This window comes from Symphalangus syndactylus, chromosome 20, assembly GCF_028878055.3.
Source record: "Symphalangus syndactylus isolate Jambi chromosome 20, NHGRI_mSymSyn1-v2.1_pri, whole genome shotgun sequence".
Classification (NCBI taxonomy): domain Eukaryota; kingdom Metazoa; phylum Chordata; class Mammalia; order Primates; family Hylobatidae; genus Symphalangus; species Symphalangus syndactylus.
Window position 1 is genome coordinate 66,097,565 of NC_072442.2, and position 16,461 is coordinate 66,114,025.

The 16,461-nt window shown below is 53.1% G+C and overlaps 1 protein-coding gene and 1 long non-coding RNA gene across 2 annotated transcripts in view; both read right to left on the bottom strand.

Annotated features, from left to right (window-relative positions):
• The window catches only part of RTN4RL1 (reticulon 4 receptor like 1), a 94,974-nt gene that overhangs the window by 63,820 nt on the left and 14,693 nt on the right, over nt 1-16,461 (bottom strand). The gene's annotated exons all lie outside the window — the stretch shown is intronic.
• On the bottom strand, nt 11,645-14,994 carry LOC134735307 (uncharacterized). Its single transcript, XR_010118388.1, has 2 exons — nt 12,395-14,994; nt 11,645-11,818 (listed from the first exon to the last, which is right to left on the bottom strand). It is a non-coding gene; the product is annotated as an uncharacterized lncRNA (long non-coding RNA).

The following is a 16,461-nucleotide window of genomic DNA, read 5'->3' on the forward strand; positions in this document are numbered from 1 at the left end:
CAGAGACGGGGACATGAGCGGCCTCGCGCGCACGGGGACCCCGGGGTGGGGGTGGGGCTCTGCGAGGGCCCTAAAAACTCTAGGGGCGCGGGTTTGACGCACTCTCCCGGCAGCCGAAGAAGACCCCGGGGCCCCTTTATTCTCTGCGCGCTCATCCCACGCGCAGAACAGACACAGGCCCTGCCCTCACGGAGGCTTCCAGTCCGCTGTGCACAACTGAAGAGCTGCTCCCCTTCCCTGCACGATGACATCCTGTCACACACAGGGCGGGGACCACTCCACAGCCCCTTACAGCAATGTTCACTCGCCCCAGAGAACTGCTCACACCACAGTCTACACCAGACACACGCGCGATCACACGCACACACACACACGCTGCACTGAATGCGTGCTCATCATAGAAATACACACACACGGGCCGGGCGCGGTGGCTCAAGCCTGTAATCCCAGCACTTTGGGAGGCGGAGGTGGGCGGATCACGAGATCAACAGTTCGAGACCAGCCTGGCCAACAGGGTGAAACCCCATCTCTACTAAGAATACAAAAATTAGCCGGGCGTGGTGGCGCGTGCCTGTGATCCCAGCTACTCGGGAGGCTGAGGCAGGAGAATCACTTGAACCCAAGAGGAGGAGGTTGCAGTGCACCGAGATCGCGCCACTGCACTCCAGCCTGAGCAACAGAGCAAGACTCCGTCTTGAAAAAAATAAAACACACACACACACACGCGCGCGCGCGCGCGCGCAAGAACTGCCCCATCCCTATCCACATATGTGCACATGCAGCTCCCAACACCCATACACAGAGCTGTTCACCCACTGCCACCCTGTACATGTCAGTGTACACACAAGCACATATGCACACAGAACATCCAGCCTCTTCTTCCTGTCCCTGCACACATGCACAAATACACACTGCAGTGCCCACTCCCTATACATGCCCCCCCCCACACACACACACACGCATAGGCACACACACTCATGCGTGCTGACTGCAGGCGGCTGGGGAAGAGCTGCAGCCTCCAGCCCTGCTCCTATTTAAAGAGAAGCATTGCTGGAAAAGGAACAAAAGCAAAGCTGGCTATAAATAGCCACCTCCCTCCCGGCTTTTCCTGCCCTCCGGCCTCACGGCCTTGCCTCTTCTCGCCTCTCCTCTCCTGTCTAGAGCCCAGAGCAGCCGGGGCAGGCCTGTCCCCAGGGGGGCAGGCAGTGGGGCCCTGGAGGCCAGGTGGCCAAGTGCTGACCACTGGTCCCTGGGCCTGGATGGGTGCAGGGCACAGGCCGGCCACCTGCAGCCAGCCCTGTGTGCATGTACCCAGCACAGAGGGAGGGAAGCCTGCTTGGGCCAGGGCTGCTGCCTCAGCAGAACCGCAAAGGCTGACAGCTGTGTTGGGGAGAAGGAGTGTCTGCCAAGCAGCAGCCACCGCTGCCCCAGGTGTCCCTACCCAGCCCGGCCAGGCCTTTCCTAGTTTGCTTCCTGGGTTGGCTCCTGGAGCCCAGAGCCAAGGATATTGGGTGCCTTGTTAGGAAGCAGGATGGGGCAGAGGAAGGAATGTCAGGACGGGAGGCAGGGAAGGGACACAAAGTCCTACTTTGGGCTGCAGTTTTTATTTGTTTGTTTGTTTTTTTAAGATGGAGTCTCTCTCTGCCGCCCAGGCTGGTGTGCAGCGGCACGGTCTCGGTGCTACCTGCGCCTCCTGGGTTCAAGCGATTCTCATGTCTCAGCCTCCCGAGTAACTGGGATTACAAGCACATGCCACCATGTCCAGCTAATTTTAGTATTTTATTTATTTATTTATTTATTTTGAGACTGATTTTCGCTTTTGTTGCCCAGGCTGGTGTGCAATGGTGCGATCTCGGCTCACCTCCGTCTCCCAGGTTCTAGTGATTCTCCTGCCTCAGCCTCCTGAGTAGCTGGGATTACAGGTGCGTGCCATCACAGCCAGCTAATTTTTGTATTTTTAGTAGAGATGGGGTTTCACCATGTTGGCCAGGCTAGTCTTGAACTCCTGACCTCAGGTGATCCACCCAGCTCAGCCTCCCGAAGTACTGGGATTACAGGAGTGCGCCACTGCACCTGGCAGGGTTCTGGTTCGATTACCTACAGGTCCAGCGGCCTTGGGCAAGGCTCCGAATCATACCACCCAGCCTCACCTTCAACCCCTCTTGGAGGGATGGTGGGAATACTGCATGAAAACAGCTGTGGCTGGCAGGCCTTTGTGAGCTGTGGAGGGTCATGGAATAGGAGAGGTGACAGGCTGCCCTCTGTGTCTGAGAATAACTTGATAAAGATAACAATAATAATGTTTTTCATTTACTTTGTTTTTATTGTTTTGTAGAGATAGGGTCTCACTATGTTGCCCAGGCTGGCATCGAACTCCTGGGTTCAAGTCATCCTCCCCTCTTAGCCTCCCAAAGTGCTGGGATTACAGGTGTGAGCCACCACGCCTGGCCTTTCATTTACTTTGTATTTTCCATGTGCCAGACACTGGACTATGTTTAGCTTATTTGATCCTCTGTTTTTTTTTTTTTTTTTTTTTTTTTTTGAGACGGAGTCTCGCTCTGTCGCCCAGGCTGGAGTGCAGTGGTGTGATCTGGGCTCACTGCAAGCTCCGCCTCCCGGGTTCACGCCATTCTCCTGCCTCAGCCTCCCGAGTAGCTGGGACTACAGGCGCCCGCCACCATGCCCGGCTAGTTTCTTTTTGTATTTTTAGTAGAGACGGGGTTTCACCGTGTTAGCCAGGATGGCTACGATCTCCTGACCTCGTGATCCGCCCGCCTCGGCCTCCCAAAGTGCTGGGATTACAGGCTTGAGCCACCGCGCCCGGCCTTATTTGACCCTCTGTAAGGTAAGCACTATTTATATTCCCATTTTCCAAATGAAGAAACTGAGACTCAAGTGCTTGTTCCAAGGTCACACAGGCCCCTAAAGCACAGAGCCATGTTGCAAGGTAGAACTGGGTCTTTCTGAGACCAAGGCCTCCTTCCTATGTCCTGTACTACTGGGGACTAGAGCACCCTTGTTCTCCAGCAGCCCCTCCTCAATGGCCACTGGAGAGCTGGGCCAGGCTAGGCTGCCTCCCCCAGGACTAGATGGGCTGAGGGAAGGAGTGACTGCATGATTCTCCCCTGCTAAGGTCCCCACTTGGGGTTTGCAGCATCAGCCCGCCCCTGTCCTCGGCTCCCCCGAGGGGCCTCTTCACTTCAACCCTGGGGGAGGGGAGGGGAGGGAGTGGGGGGAGCTCAGGCAGACCTACTTTCAAGGCTTTAATCCTTTTTGCTTAAAGGATTTTTTTTTTGCTTGGGGAAGACTTGGTCTGATCAGAGGAGAGACGCAGGGAGCTGACAAGCTTCGGAAGATGGGGGGTGATGAGGAGAAAGAAATACATATTTATTACTCTCAATTATTAAAAAAATAGAGAGTACGAGATCTTAGGTGCTGGCAGACACTGCAGCGGTATTTCTGCAAGGACTATCTTCCTTCCTTCTTTCTCTTTCTTTCCCTTTCTTCCTTCCCTTCCTCCCTCCTTTCTTTTTTCTTTCTCTCTCTCTCTCTTTTAATTTTTAATTTTAATTTTTTTTTTGAGACGGAATCTCGCTCTGTCGCCCAGGCTGGAGTGCAGTGGTGCGATCTCGGCTCACTGCAAGCTCCGCCTCCCGGGTTCACGCCATTCTCCTGCCTCAGCCTCCCACGTAGCTGGGACTACAGGCGCCCGCCACCACGCCCAGCTCATTTTGTTTTTGTATTTTTAGTAGAGACGGGGTTTCACCGTGTTAGCCAGGATGCTCTCGATCTCCTGATCTCGTGATCCGCTCGCCTTGGCCTCCCAAAGTGCTGGCATTACAGGCGTGAGCCACCGCGCCCGGCCTCTCTTTATTTCCTCTCTCTCTCTCTTCCCTCCTCCCTCCCTCCCTCCCTTTTCTCTCTCTCTCCCTCTCTCTTCCTCCCCCCCCCGGCCCTCTGTCTCTGTTGAGATTGTGACATGGCTAGCTTGTTAGTAAAAACACTCTGGCCAGTTCCCAGTGGGGCGCGGAGGGAAAGTCAGGTCCCGGCGAGGAGGCAGGGGCGGCAGCTAGGGTCCTCCATACCCCAGCTACCAGGAGGGGCCCAGACCCAACTCAGCAGCAAGGGTGGGGCGGGAAGGATTTGTGCCCCCGTTTTGGGCTGCACAGGCTGGGTCCGAGGCGGGCGTGTCGCCCCAGCTATTTTTTTTTGTGCCTGCTGCTCTCCCAGGACAAACCCTCCACCAATAATAGGCTTTGCCTTGCGTTGCTGCTCTTTTCAAGGGAGTGGCGAGAGAGAAATCGATTCCAGCTTTCTCTGTGGGGGAGGTGACAGCTCTCGCCCCAGGCGTCTGAGGGCTTCACCAGGGGGCACTGCCAGCTTCCAGAACACACCCTTATCCTCCCAGGGATTGGATCTGCCTGCCAAATGGGGGCCAGGCATAAGCGTGGTGCAAAAATGCCAAGGCAGCCTACGAGGGTCCTAAAGGCCTCCGATACCTGATCCTGCAGGCTGGCAGACGGGCAGGTGACACCCACAGCCTCTTTTGTTGTGGCTCCTAAAACAGGGCAAGCAAGAGGGATCTACGGTGAGGAGAAAGGCCAGGGAGGCAAGCCCACTGAGAAGAGGACCGTGGCATTTTCATTTCGGTGCCCAGAGTCCCCCCAGAACCTGGCACCAAGAGGCCTCATCCACGGCTGCAGTGACAGAGGACAGTGACGCAGGAGGAACAGCAGCAGCGGCTCCCGGAGGCCTTGCTCCACCACAAGAAGGCACGCTACATCCACTTTGTCACAAACTCTCAAAGCCCCAGAAGGCAGATGGCATTAACCCCACTTGTGAGATGACAAAACTGAGGCCAGAAGGATTCAAAGCATCTGCCCAGGGTCAGGCACTTGGTAAATGGCAAAGCAGGAGCCTGAGTCCCACCTGCCTGGCCCCAGGGCCCCGGCCCGTCTGCTTGGCGCAGTCTCCGGAAGCAGCAGGAAAACCCGAGCAGACCAGCATTAACTTCAAGAGGAACCAAGCAAGAAGCAGTGGTCTTGGTCGGGCGCGGTGGCTCATGCCTGTAATCCCAGCACTTTGGGAGTCCGAGGTGGGCAGATCACTTGAGGTTAGGAGTTCGAGACCAGCCTGGCCAACATGGTGAAACCCGGTCTCTACTAAAAATACAAAACTTAGCTGGGCGTGGTGGCAGGAGCCTGTAATCCCAGCTACTCGGGAGGCTGAGGCGGGAGAATCACTTGAACCCTGGAGGCGGAGGTTGCAGTGAGCCCAGGTCGCACCACTGCACTCCAGCCTGGGCAACAGAGCGAGACCCTGTCTCAAAAAAACAGAAAGCAAAAAACAAAACAAAGAAGCAGTGTCTATTTTGCAGGCCAGGAGGTGGAGGCACTGGGGCTTTCTTTTCCAATCGGGGGACCCTGTTTCAGAGACAAGGAAGAAGTGCCTGCCTGGAGGTCAAGGCTGTGGACTGGCAGTTCTTGGATGATGCACCAGTTTTCTGGGGAGGCCTTCACCCTCATCTCACTTTTCCAAGCCAGTGGAAACCACTTTAATGCTTCCCGCAGCTCCACCTGCACCGCCTTAGGGGACTTCTCCCTGGCCCTGGGCAGAGAGGGCAGAGGGTTCAGGACAGAGCAAGGATAGTCCTTGGCAAACAGGGTGGCCCCCTCCACCCTACGTGACCTGTCCCTGCTGGTCTTGAGTTTCCTGCCCCTGGCCAGGGCTGGCGTGTGTCCGTCCTGATCACTCACACAGCTCTGGATGCAGAGAGGCAAAACTCCAAAGGGCAGTGAGACGTGGGCGGTAGCAAGGACGGTACATGAAGTATGCTGGGAAGGAAGTAACCACTGCTACTAGCAGTAGGAATGGCAGTGTTCATTGAGCTCCTGTTCTGGGTCAGGCCACAATAAAGTGCCAAGAGCTTTTTAAATTTTTATTTATTTGTTCATTTTTGAGGCAGGGTCTGGCTCTGTTGCCGAGGCTAGAGTGCAGTGGCATGATCTTAGCTCACTGTAGCCTTGACCTCCTGGGCTCAGGCGATCCTCCTACCTCAGCCTCTCCAGCAGCTGGGACTACAGGTGCACACCACCACATTTGGCTAATGTTTTTCACGTTTTGTGGAGATGCGGTCTCACTATGTTGTCCACGCTGTTCTCAAACTCCTGGGCTCAAGTGATCCTCCTGCCTCGGCTTCCCAAAGTGCTGGGATTACAGGTATGAGCCACCACATCCGGCCACCAAGAGCTTTAGAAGCATTGTCTTACTTAATCTTCACAATTCTACAAGATAGGTACTATTATTAGGCCCATTTTACAGATGAACTCAAGTCTGGAGAAAAAAGGTAATTCCCAGGATTTCAACCTGGCTCTGGCTTAATGACCCCACTCAGATGTGAAGGGCTTGGCCACTGACCTTTGCAATTAGGCCCTCCCTGCCAAGCCCTTTCCTCTGAAGAGGAGGAAGCCTCCGCTGAGAAAGGACAGTCACTGGTACGTCCAGAGAGGCCACAGGGCTCATGGCTGGTGTGGTGGCGTACACCTGTGCCTCCAACTACTCAGGAGGCTGAGGTGGGAGGATCGCCTGAGCCTGGGAGGTGGAGGCTGCAGGGAGCTGGGATTGCACTGTTGCACTCCAGCCTGGACAACAGAGCAAGACCATCTCTTTCTCTCTCTCTCTCTTTCCTTCTCTTTCTTTTTTCTTTTCTTTTTCTTTCTTTCTTTTTTTTTTTTTGACACAGAGTCTCGCTCTGTTGCCCAGGCTGGAGTGTGAAGTGCAGTGGCGCCATCTTGGGTCACTGCAACCTCTGCCGCCCGGGTTCCAGCGATTCTTCTGCCTCAGCCTCCCAAGTACCTGGGACTACCGGCGCATGCCACCACGCCTGCCTTATTTTTTGTATTTTTTAGTAAAGACGGGATTTCACCGTTAGCCAGGATGGTCTCAATCTCTTGACCTCGTGATCCACCCGCCTTGGCCTCCTAAAGTGCTGGGATTACAGGCGTGAGCCACCACGCCTGGCCTCTTTTCTTTTAATAGGTAGGGTAAGGGGAATTAGGAATGTCATATTTGGGGGAGGTTTGCAATTTTTTTTTTTTTTTTTTTGCAACAGAGCCTTCTCTGTGGCCCAGGCTGGAGTGCAATGGCACAATCTTGGCTCACTGTAACCTCCGCCTCCCAGGTTCAAGCAATTCTCAAGCTTCAGCCTCCCAAATAGCTGGGATTACAGGTGCGTGCCACCACACCCAGCTAATTTTTTTTGTATTTTTAGTAGAGACTGGGTTTCTCCATTGTTGGCCAGGCTGGTCTCCAACTCCTGACCTCAGGCAATCCACCCACCTCAGCCTCCCAAAGTGCTGAGATTACACGCGTAAGCCACTGCACCCAGCTGGGTTTTTTTGAGACAGGGTTTTGTTCAGTCACCCAGGCTGGGGTGCAGTGGTGCAATAATGGTTCACTGCAGCCTTGACCTACCAGGCTCAAGTGACCCTCCCGCCTCAGCCTCCCAAAGTGCTGGGATCATAGGCATGAGCCACCATACCTGGCCAAGTTTGTTTTGTTTTGTTTTGAGACAATCTCTCGCTCGGTTGCCCAGGCTGGAGTGCAGTGGCACGATCTCAGCTCACTGCAACTTCTGCCTCCCCGGTTCAAGTGATTCTTGTCCCTCGGCCTCCCGAGTAGCTAGGATTACAGGCACACACCACGATGCCTGGCTGATTTTTGCATTTTTTGTTTTTAGTAGAGACGGGGTTTCGCCATGTTGGCTGGTCTTGAATTCCTGGCCTCAAACAATCCTCCTGCCTCAGCCTCCCAAAGTCCAGGGATTACAGGCATGAGCCACTGTGCCCGGCCTTTTCTTTTTTTTAATGTGTGCTCAGCGGGGTAGAGGTACAGGAAGAGGTTGGCGATGGGGTCCTGGAAAGATGAAGGGCGTGTTACCCACCGTGCTCTATGGAACACATTGGCTGACCGTTTCCAGTGCCGTATGATGTTGGGCAAGCCACTGCAGCTCTCTAAGCTTCAATTTTCTCAGCTATAAGGTCCCTTCTAGTGCCACAGTTGAAAGTCTACAAATACGTCAAAATCACACAAATCCCCTGGCCCAAATCAGAAGCAAGGGGTATGCCCCTCCTCATACTCCAGCCACAGTTTTCTGGTGCCACAAGCCACCCGGATCCCAAAGAAAACGAATGCCTCTGTACGCTTTCCTCCTCTGGATCACCCACAGTCGGCTTCACTGGAGATCTAGGCCATGTTCATAGCCCCCCCCCCCCCACACACACACACAGACACACACACACACGGACACCGGACACACACACACAGACACACACACACACACACTCTTCCTCTCCAAATAATTGGATGATCGTAATTCAAGTCCCGTCTGGCTGCTTGGGGTGGTGCCAATGGATGTCACTGACCTCTTGCTCTGGCCTCCACCCAGCCAGCTCCCTGTGAAGACCTTGGCCTCTCATCCTGCTCCCCTGCCTCTGCTCAGAAACTCACCAAGTGGGTAGGCCAGGCTGCCAGATGCTGGCTGTGGCATGGTCTCTAACAGTGGTCTTGCCAACCTGAGGGTGCTGGCAAATCCTACAATGGAGCATTTTGCAGCCACTAAAACTGAGGCTTGGCTGGGCGCAGTGGCTCACGCCGGTAATCCCAGCACTTTGGGAGGCCAAGGCGGTCAGGCCATGAGGTCAGGAGTTCAAAACCAGCCTGGCCAGCATGGTGAAACCCCGTCTCTACTAAAAATACAAAAGAATTAGCCGGGCATGGTGGCGGGCGCCTGTAATCCCAGCTACTCAGGAGGCTGAGGCAGGAGAATCGCTTGACCCTGGGAGGAAAAGGTTGCAGTGAGCCGAGATCGCGCCACTGCACTCCAGCCTGGGCGACAGAGCAAGACTTTGTCTCAAAAAAAAACCCAAAAAAACAAACAACAACAAAAAGCTGAGGTTTAGGCCAGGCATGGTGGCTCATGCCTGTAATCCCAGCACTTTGGGAGGCCGAGGTGGGAGGATCACCTGAGGTCAGGAGTTTGAGCCCAGCCTCAACATGGAGAAACTCCGTCTCTACTAAAAATACAAAATTATCCGGGTGTGGTGGTGCATGCCTGTAATTCCAGCTACTAGGGAGGCTGAGGCAGGAGAATCACTTGAACCCGGGAGGCAGAGGTTGCGGTGAGCCGAGATCGCGCCATTGCAATCCAGCCTGGGCAACAAGAGCAAGACTCTGTCTCAAAAAAAAAAAAAAAAAAAAAAAAAGACTACCCCAAACTGAGGCTTAGAATTGCAAACATAATAAAAAATAAAATAAAAATTTGACACATTAAAAAAAAGGAATTACCAACATAGAAAGGTGTTTGAGAAATACTGTTAATTAAACGAGACGGGTGCGTCTGCGTGAATGTAGGAAGGAAGCGTAGCCGGATTATGAAATGCACGAACGCCCTGGGAGGGGTGAGCATTCCCACACTTTGCTCTTTGGGCTGTGGGGTTGTAGTGATTTTCTTCTTTTTGCCAATCTGTAGGTTTCCAGTGTTTGCTCCCTGGGTACGCATTTGGGAAGTTCAAAAAAATTCTGTGGCTGTTGAGTCAACCAACCCTCCTCCTCCCTGGTTCTTGAGGCTTTGCAACAGTTGGGCTCCCACCAATCTGCCCTACCACTAACTGATCTGCCACCACTCCGTGGCACCAACAGTGACCGTGGCCTAAGCACTGGTTGTCGCGTTGCTCTCCAGCCTTTCCAGCCTTCCCATCAAGCCCCTCTTCCTCTCACAAAGCCTCCCAGGTGCACCTGGGGAGCAGGTACCTCACCTCCAGCCGCCTTCCCCCTGGCTTGAAAGTGCCTTCCTTATCACCTACATCACCCTTTCACTTATCCAGGGTGTGGCTTCTCTGTCCTAGCAGGTTGTAAATTTCCTGGGCCTGCAGACTGAGCCTCAGCCCAGGGTTTACTCGCTCCCACCCTGCCTGGAGCACAGTGAGAGTTCACTCAGGAAATGACTACAGGGCATAGGGGCTCTGGTCTGGCTAGAACTGATGGTGTAAATGGGGAGAAAAGGGTGATGTATCGACGAGACAGGGACTGAAAAAGACAAGGCTGTACACAGAACTAAGTTCTATGTTGTATGCTGTGGAGTAAAAGGGCAGGGTTCGCCAGGGGTGGTGGCTCACACCTGTAATCCCAGCATTTTGGAAGGCCAAGGCAGGTGGATCACCTGAGGTCAGGAGTTTTTTTTTTTTTTTTTTTTTTTTTGAGACGGAGTCTTGCTCTGTCGCCCAGGCTGAAGTGCAGTGGTGCGATCTCGGCTCTCTGCAACCTCTGCTTCCCAGGTTCAAGCGGTTCTCCTGCCTCAGCCTCCAGAGTAGCTGGGAATACAGATGCTTACCACCACACCTGGATAATTTTTTTTTTCCGAGATGGAGTCTTGCTCTGTCACCCAGGCTGGAGTGCAGTGGCGTGATCTCAGCTCATTGCAACCTCCGCCTCCTGGGTTCAAGCAATTCTCCTGCCTCAGACTCTCGAGTAGCTGAGATTACAGGCACACACCACCACGCCCAGCTAATTTTTGTATTTTTAGTAGAGATGGGATTCACCATGTTGGCCAAGCTGGTCTCAAACTCCTGACCTCATGATCCGCCCACCTCAGGTTCCCAAAGTGCTGGGATTACAGGCGTAAGCCACCGCACTCAGCCGATGTTTGTACTTTTAGTAGAGACAGGGTTTCTCCGTGTTGACCAGGCTGGTCTTGAACTCCTGACCTCAGGAGAGGCATCTGACCCCTATGTAAAGGGGGATCCCCAGATCAGCCACCTCTCCTCCTGCCCACCGCCATAGCTGTTGCCTTGGTCCCTGAACCCCTGGCCAAGTGGCTGATGGACTTGGGACTGACCGCAAGTTCTGGTACTCTCAAAGGAATCTTAAACCACTCCACAGGCCACAACACAGAATGCCAGCCCTGCCCACAGCCCCAGCCATGGAGACAGCCAGGTACTGTAGCAAGCACACGCCTGACACAGGGCCTTTGCACCTGCTGTTGTCCTTCTGCCAGGAGAGCCCTCCCCAGGGAGAAGCAGCTCTAATGTCTGCAGTGCCCTCCGTCACTCCGTCACTCCGCTTAGGACCCTCTTCGAATGTCTGTCTATCAGAAAGACTTCCCTGCCAATCTCCCTAAAATAACCGCTCTCTGGTCACCCTCTGTTCTTCAACTATTAATTTTCTTCAAAGCACTTACCCCATCTGATAGAATATAGTTGTTTAGCAGGGCGCGGTGGCTCACACCTATAATCCAAGCACTTTGGGAGGCCGATGTGGGTGGATCACTTGAGGCCAGGAGTTTGAGACCAGCCTGGCCTACATGGTGAAACCCCATCCCTACTAAAAATAAAAAAATAATAAAAAATAAAAAACTAGCCAGGCATGATGGCCGGCATCTGTAATCCCAGCTACTCAGGAGGCTGAGGCACGAGAATCGCTTGAACCCAGGAGACGGAGGTTGCAGTGAGCCAAGATCTTGCCACTGCACTCCAGCCTGGGCTACCAAGCCAGACTCTGTCTCAATATATATATATATATAGTTGTTTATTGTGTATTTCTTCACCCCAACTAGAATGTAAGCTCCCAAAAAAACAGGAAACTTGGAATTTATTTATTTATTTATTTATTTATTGAGAGATGGGGTCTTGCTCTGCCACCCAGGCTGGAGTGCAGTGGTGTGATCACAGCTCATTGCAGCCACGGTCTCCTGGGCTCAAGCAATCCTCCCGCCTCAGCCTCCCAAATAGCTGGGACTACAGGCACACACCACCATGCCTGGCTAATTAAAAACAAACAAACAAAAACACTTTGTAGAGATGAGGTCTCACTATGTTTTCCAGGCTGGTCTTGAAATCCTGGGTTCCAGTGATCCTCCGACCTCGGCCTCCCTAAGTTTTGGGATCACAGGTGTGAACCACTGTGCTCAGTGCCTTGGATTTTATTCATCGCTTCATCCTCAGTGCCAAGCCAGCAGTAGGCAGGCAGTTAATCGTTGTTAAATAAACATTTGTCGGCCTGGCGCGATGGCTCACACCTGTAATCCCAGCACTTTGGGAGGCTGAGGCGGGCAGATCGCCTGAGGTGTGGAGATCGAGACCAGCCTGACCAACATGGAGAAACCCCGTCTCTACTAAAAATACAAAATCGGCCGGGCTTGATGGTGCATGCCTGTAATCCCAGCTACTCCAGAGGCTGAGGCAGGAGAATGGCTTGAACCTGGGAGGCGGAGGTTGCTGTGAGCCGAGATCGCGCCATTGCACTCCAGCCTGGGCAACGAGTGAAACTCCATCTCAAAAAAAAAATAGAAATAAAAATAAAAATAAACGTTTTTCAAATGGAGAGAGCCCCTCCATACCCCTCCTGGCTGACAAGATAAAAGGTGGCCGCTCCTCCACGGCTAGAGAACTGGTCGGTGATCATTGTCTGTAACATGCTCCGACAGGAGTCGTGACATGGCTGGCTCCGCTGGGCTCCTCCTTCTGGGAAATAAAGCTGAGAAAGCCAGGAATTGGAGGCACTTAGCTGTGGGAGGGGAAGGTGAAAGGCCGTGCTAGAGAGCAAGGCTTTGGATGTGGGGCAAGAGGAGGAGCTGGCGGGGTGGAGGGAGAGGCCAGGAGAGGGACCACGGAGGGCTGTACATTCTGGAGCTACTCCCTTGCCTGGAGGCCTTGGGAGTCCAGGTCACTCATCTCCTTGCAATAATCCCCCATTTCCAATGAGCTCCCATGAATCTCTGCAATCAGAATTGGCCATGGAAGCAGAAATAACCAGCCCATCAGGGGCAGTGGGCCAATTACGGTAAGATGATCATTGCTACAATCTCAAGGCAGCCCCAGGGCTAATTGCGTGTGAGTGGTAAAATGTCCCCTTTGGCTGGTGCATTCTCTTGAGCATAGCCCAAGAAGTTCCTGAGCCTCTTTCCCTCGCCCCTTGCTTGCTTGGGGATATTGTTTTTAAACCGCAGTCCTGAGCAACACCCCTGGAGCCCTCCCTGGGAGGGGAGGAAGCAGTTCAAAGTAACGCGTCAATTTCACAGATGGGAGCGGAGACAAAAGAGGCAGTCTTCTCATCCCAGGCACCACCTGAGCTCAGCTTCCTCTGGCAATTTTATCATGTTTGGTCCGGCCTCTTTTAAACATTTCAGATCTCTGAAGCCCAGAGAGTGTCCACGAGAGGTTTCCATTTGCCACGGAGTCGATAGTGCAAATTTTGTTCCAAACAAATCTGCCAAGTACAACCCTAAACTTTTCCAAGCGAGAGGTTATTTATTTTCCCAACACAGCGCCTGCTCTGCTGGGCATCCTCTGTGGTTCAGAAGGCCAGTCTTTCCGTGCCTGCTGGCTTCCTGGGGCCACGAGGAACACAGCTGGGCTGGGGTGAGGCGGCCCTAGGGCCCTGCCCAAGCTATTTAGCCCCTTGGAGCCTCGGTATCCTCATCTGTAACTTGGGACTAATGAGACGTGCGTTTTCTGCTTTTAATGAGGCATTGCACAGGGAAAAGTGCGTGGTAGGACTCTTTTCTACATCCTCCTCACTAAAAATTCCCCATTTCCTCCTGGTTCCTGGTACTGTTTCTATTTTTTTCTTTCTCTTTTTCTCCCTCTCTCTCTCTGTTTTTTTTTAAGCCCTAGATCATGATTTAATTTTTCTTATGGTTACAGAACAATATAAATATTAGGTTTTGGTACTAAGTTTCTTGTCCAATCTATGTACAATCATTCAATCAACATTTATTAGCCAATCAACTCGACTTTACTGATCCAGCACTTTTTACCTAATGTCACCATGTGCTATGTTTTTTTTTTTTTTTTTTTTTTTTTTTCTGAGACAGAGTCTGGCTCTGTCCCCCAGGCTGGAGTGCAGTGGCACCATCTCAGCTCACTGCAAGCTCCGCCTCCCGGGTTCACGCCATTCTCCTGCCTCAGCCTCCCGAGTAGCTGGGACTACAGGCGCCTGCCACCACGCCCTGCTAATTTTTTTGTATTTTTAGTAGAGACAGGGTTTCACTATGTTGGCCAGGATGGTCTCAAACTCCTGACCTCGTGATCCGCCCACCTCGGCCTCCCAAAGTGCTAGGATTACAGGCTTGAGCTACCGTGCCCGGCCTTCTTTTTTTTTTTTTTTTTTTTCTGAGATGGAGTCTCGCTCTGTCACCCAGGCTGGAGTGAAGTGGCACGATCTCGGCTCACCACAACCTCCACCTCCTGTGTTCAAGAAATTCTCCTGCCTCAGCCTCCCAAGTAGCTGGAATTATAGGCACCCGCCACAATGCCCAGCTAAATTTTGTATTTTTAGTACAGACAGGATTTCATCATGTTGACCAGGCTAGTCTCGAACTCGTGACCTCAGGTGATCCGCCCTCCTCAGCCTCCCAAAATGCTGGGATTACAGGTGTGAGCCACTGCGCCCATCCTGCTATGTTCTATTTTGTGCAGGATACTGTTTTAGTGGGGTCCTGATAGGAAAGAGCATTTTCGGATTGAGTAATTTCATGAATAAAGAAGAAGAGAGAAGTGAGGGGGATAGGGAAGCCCTAAGAGATAATGTCATAACCACCCCCAACATATACAGACCCCCAGGACTGAGTGAGGGGGAGCTGTTACTGAACTCAGAGGTAGAAAGAGCTGCCAGGAGGGCTAGTGGCAGGGGCTGTGTAGCAGATACTGCAAGGGCCTGCCCACAGCCCTTGCTTTGACCATTTCGGCACACCAGCCTGACTTCCAGCTGCCAAGACTTGCATTTCTTTGCCTCAGGGCTTTCTCTAGCAGCGGAGCTGGCTTTGCTCACCTACAGAGCAGGCCAAATGTGCTGGGAATGAATACCACCACAGGAACAAGACTCAGCGAGTGACCGGTGGGCGCTGGAACATAAATACCCCAGCTCCCTCACCCTGGAACATAAATACCCCAGCTCCCTCACCCTGGAACATAAATACCCCAGCTCCCTCACCCTGGAACATAAATACCCCAGCTCCCTCACCCTGGAACATAAATACCCCAGCTCCCTCACCCTGGAACATAAATACCCCAGCTCCTTCACCCTTGGGGTTTGATAACTTTGAGGTGCGGGTTCTAGACTGCATCCCAAAGCTGTGCAGCAGGGTTAAGCTCTGGTACCCACAGTGGTAACTACCTGACCCAGTGAGTCCCTGATTGGCTTCTCCCCTTCTCTGTTTCACTCTCCCACTCACTTCCTGGCATTTCCTTGGATCATTTCCCAAATAAACTACTTGCTTGAATTTTTGAAACTCAGGCTGTGCTTCTGGGAAAATCTTTGGGTAACCTTTTGGGAGGGACACCCAGTGCCCACGGGGACTCACCCTTGGCCAACCCAGCTGGAAGTGGGAGGGTGTGGAAGCCCACTGTTGAACTTGGACAGGCCAACCCTGGAGGACAGACAGCAGCATGAGGGATCTGGAGGGGCACAGGGTGGAGAAGTTCCAGTCTCCTCATGGAACTCACCATCCGGCGGGGAAGACAGATCATGTAAAAGTATTACCATCACAACAAGGCAGGCTGAGTACCATGACAGGGACGTGCAGAGCCCCACAGAGCTCTCAGGATCCCCTACTCTCCCCATTCAAGGCGTGGAGGGACCTTCCCCAGAAGATGTGTGTAAGTTGAGACCTGAGGATGGGAGTGCAGGGGAAGCAGCCACGGAGTGTTCTAGGCAGAATGAGCTGCTTGAGCAAATCCTTCGAGACAAAAGAACATGATTCAGGCTGGGCGCGGTGGCTCATGCCTGTAATCCCAGCGCTTTGGGAGGCCGAAGCAGGCAGATCACCTGAGGTCAGGAGTTCGAGACCAGCCTGGCCAACATGGCAAAACCTTGTCTCTACTAAAAATACAAAAATTAGCCAGGTGTGGTGGTGTTCACCTGTAATCCCAGCTACTCGGGAGGCTGAGACAGGAGAATCGCTTGAATCTGGGAGACAGAGGTTGCAGTGAGCTGAGATTGTGCCACTGCACTGCAGCCTGGACGACAGGGCAAGACTCCATCTCAAAGGAAAAAAAAAAAAGAACATGATTCAGTTGAATCCAAAGAAGTTCAGTGGACCTGGAGCTCAGAGTTCAAAGCAGTGGGGAGGAAGAAGGCCAGAGCTGCGGTGGGGCCAGGGGGAAGGATGTGGCAGGCCATTCCCTGATGAAAAAGGGAATCGCTGAGGGGTTCTAAGAAGAGAGAGACAAGAGCACAGGGCACTGTGGAATCCGGCCACTGTGTAAGGCCTGGGTTCAGCAAAGGCAAGACAGGAGGCTGCTGGGAGGGTCAGGAGACGATGGTGGCCTGGGCTTGGGTGGAGGCAGAGCAGGTAGCGGCGGAGGAGGTGCGATGGGTGTCATGGGAGAAGGGCAGGGCTTCGCGAGGGATGGAGGGTGTGGGGAGGGCAGGGGTCAGCTCTTGGGCTGGGGGTGGCTGGAGAGC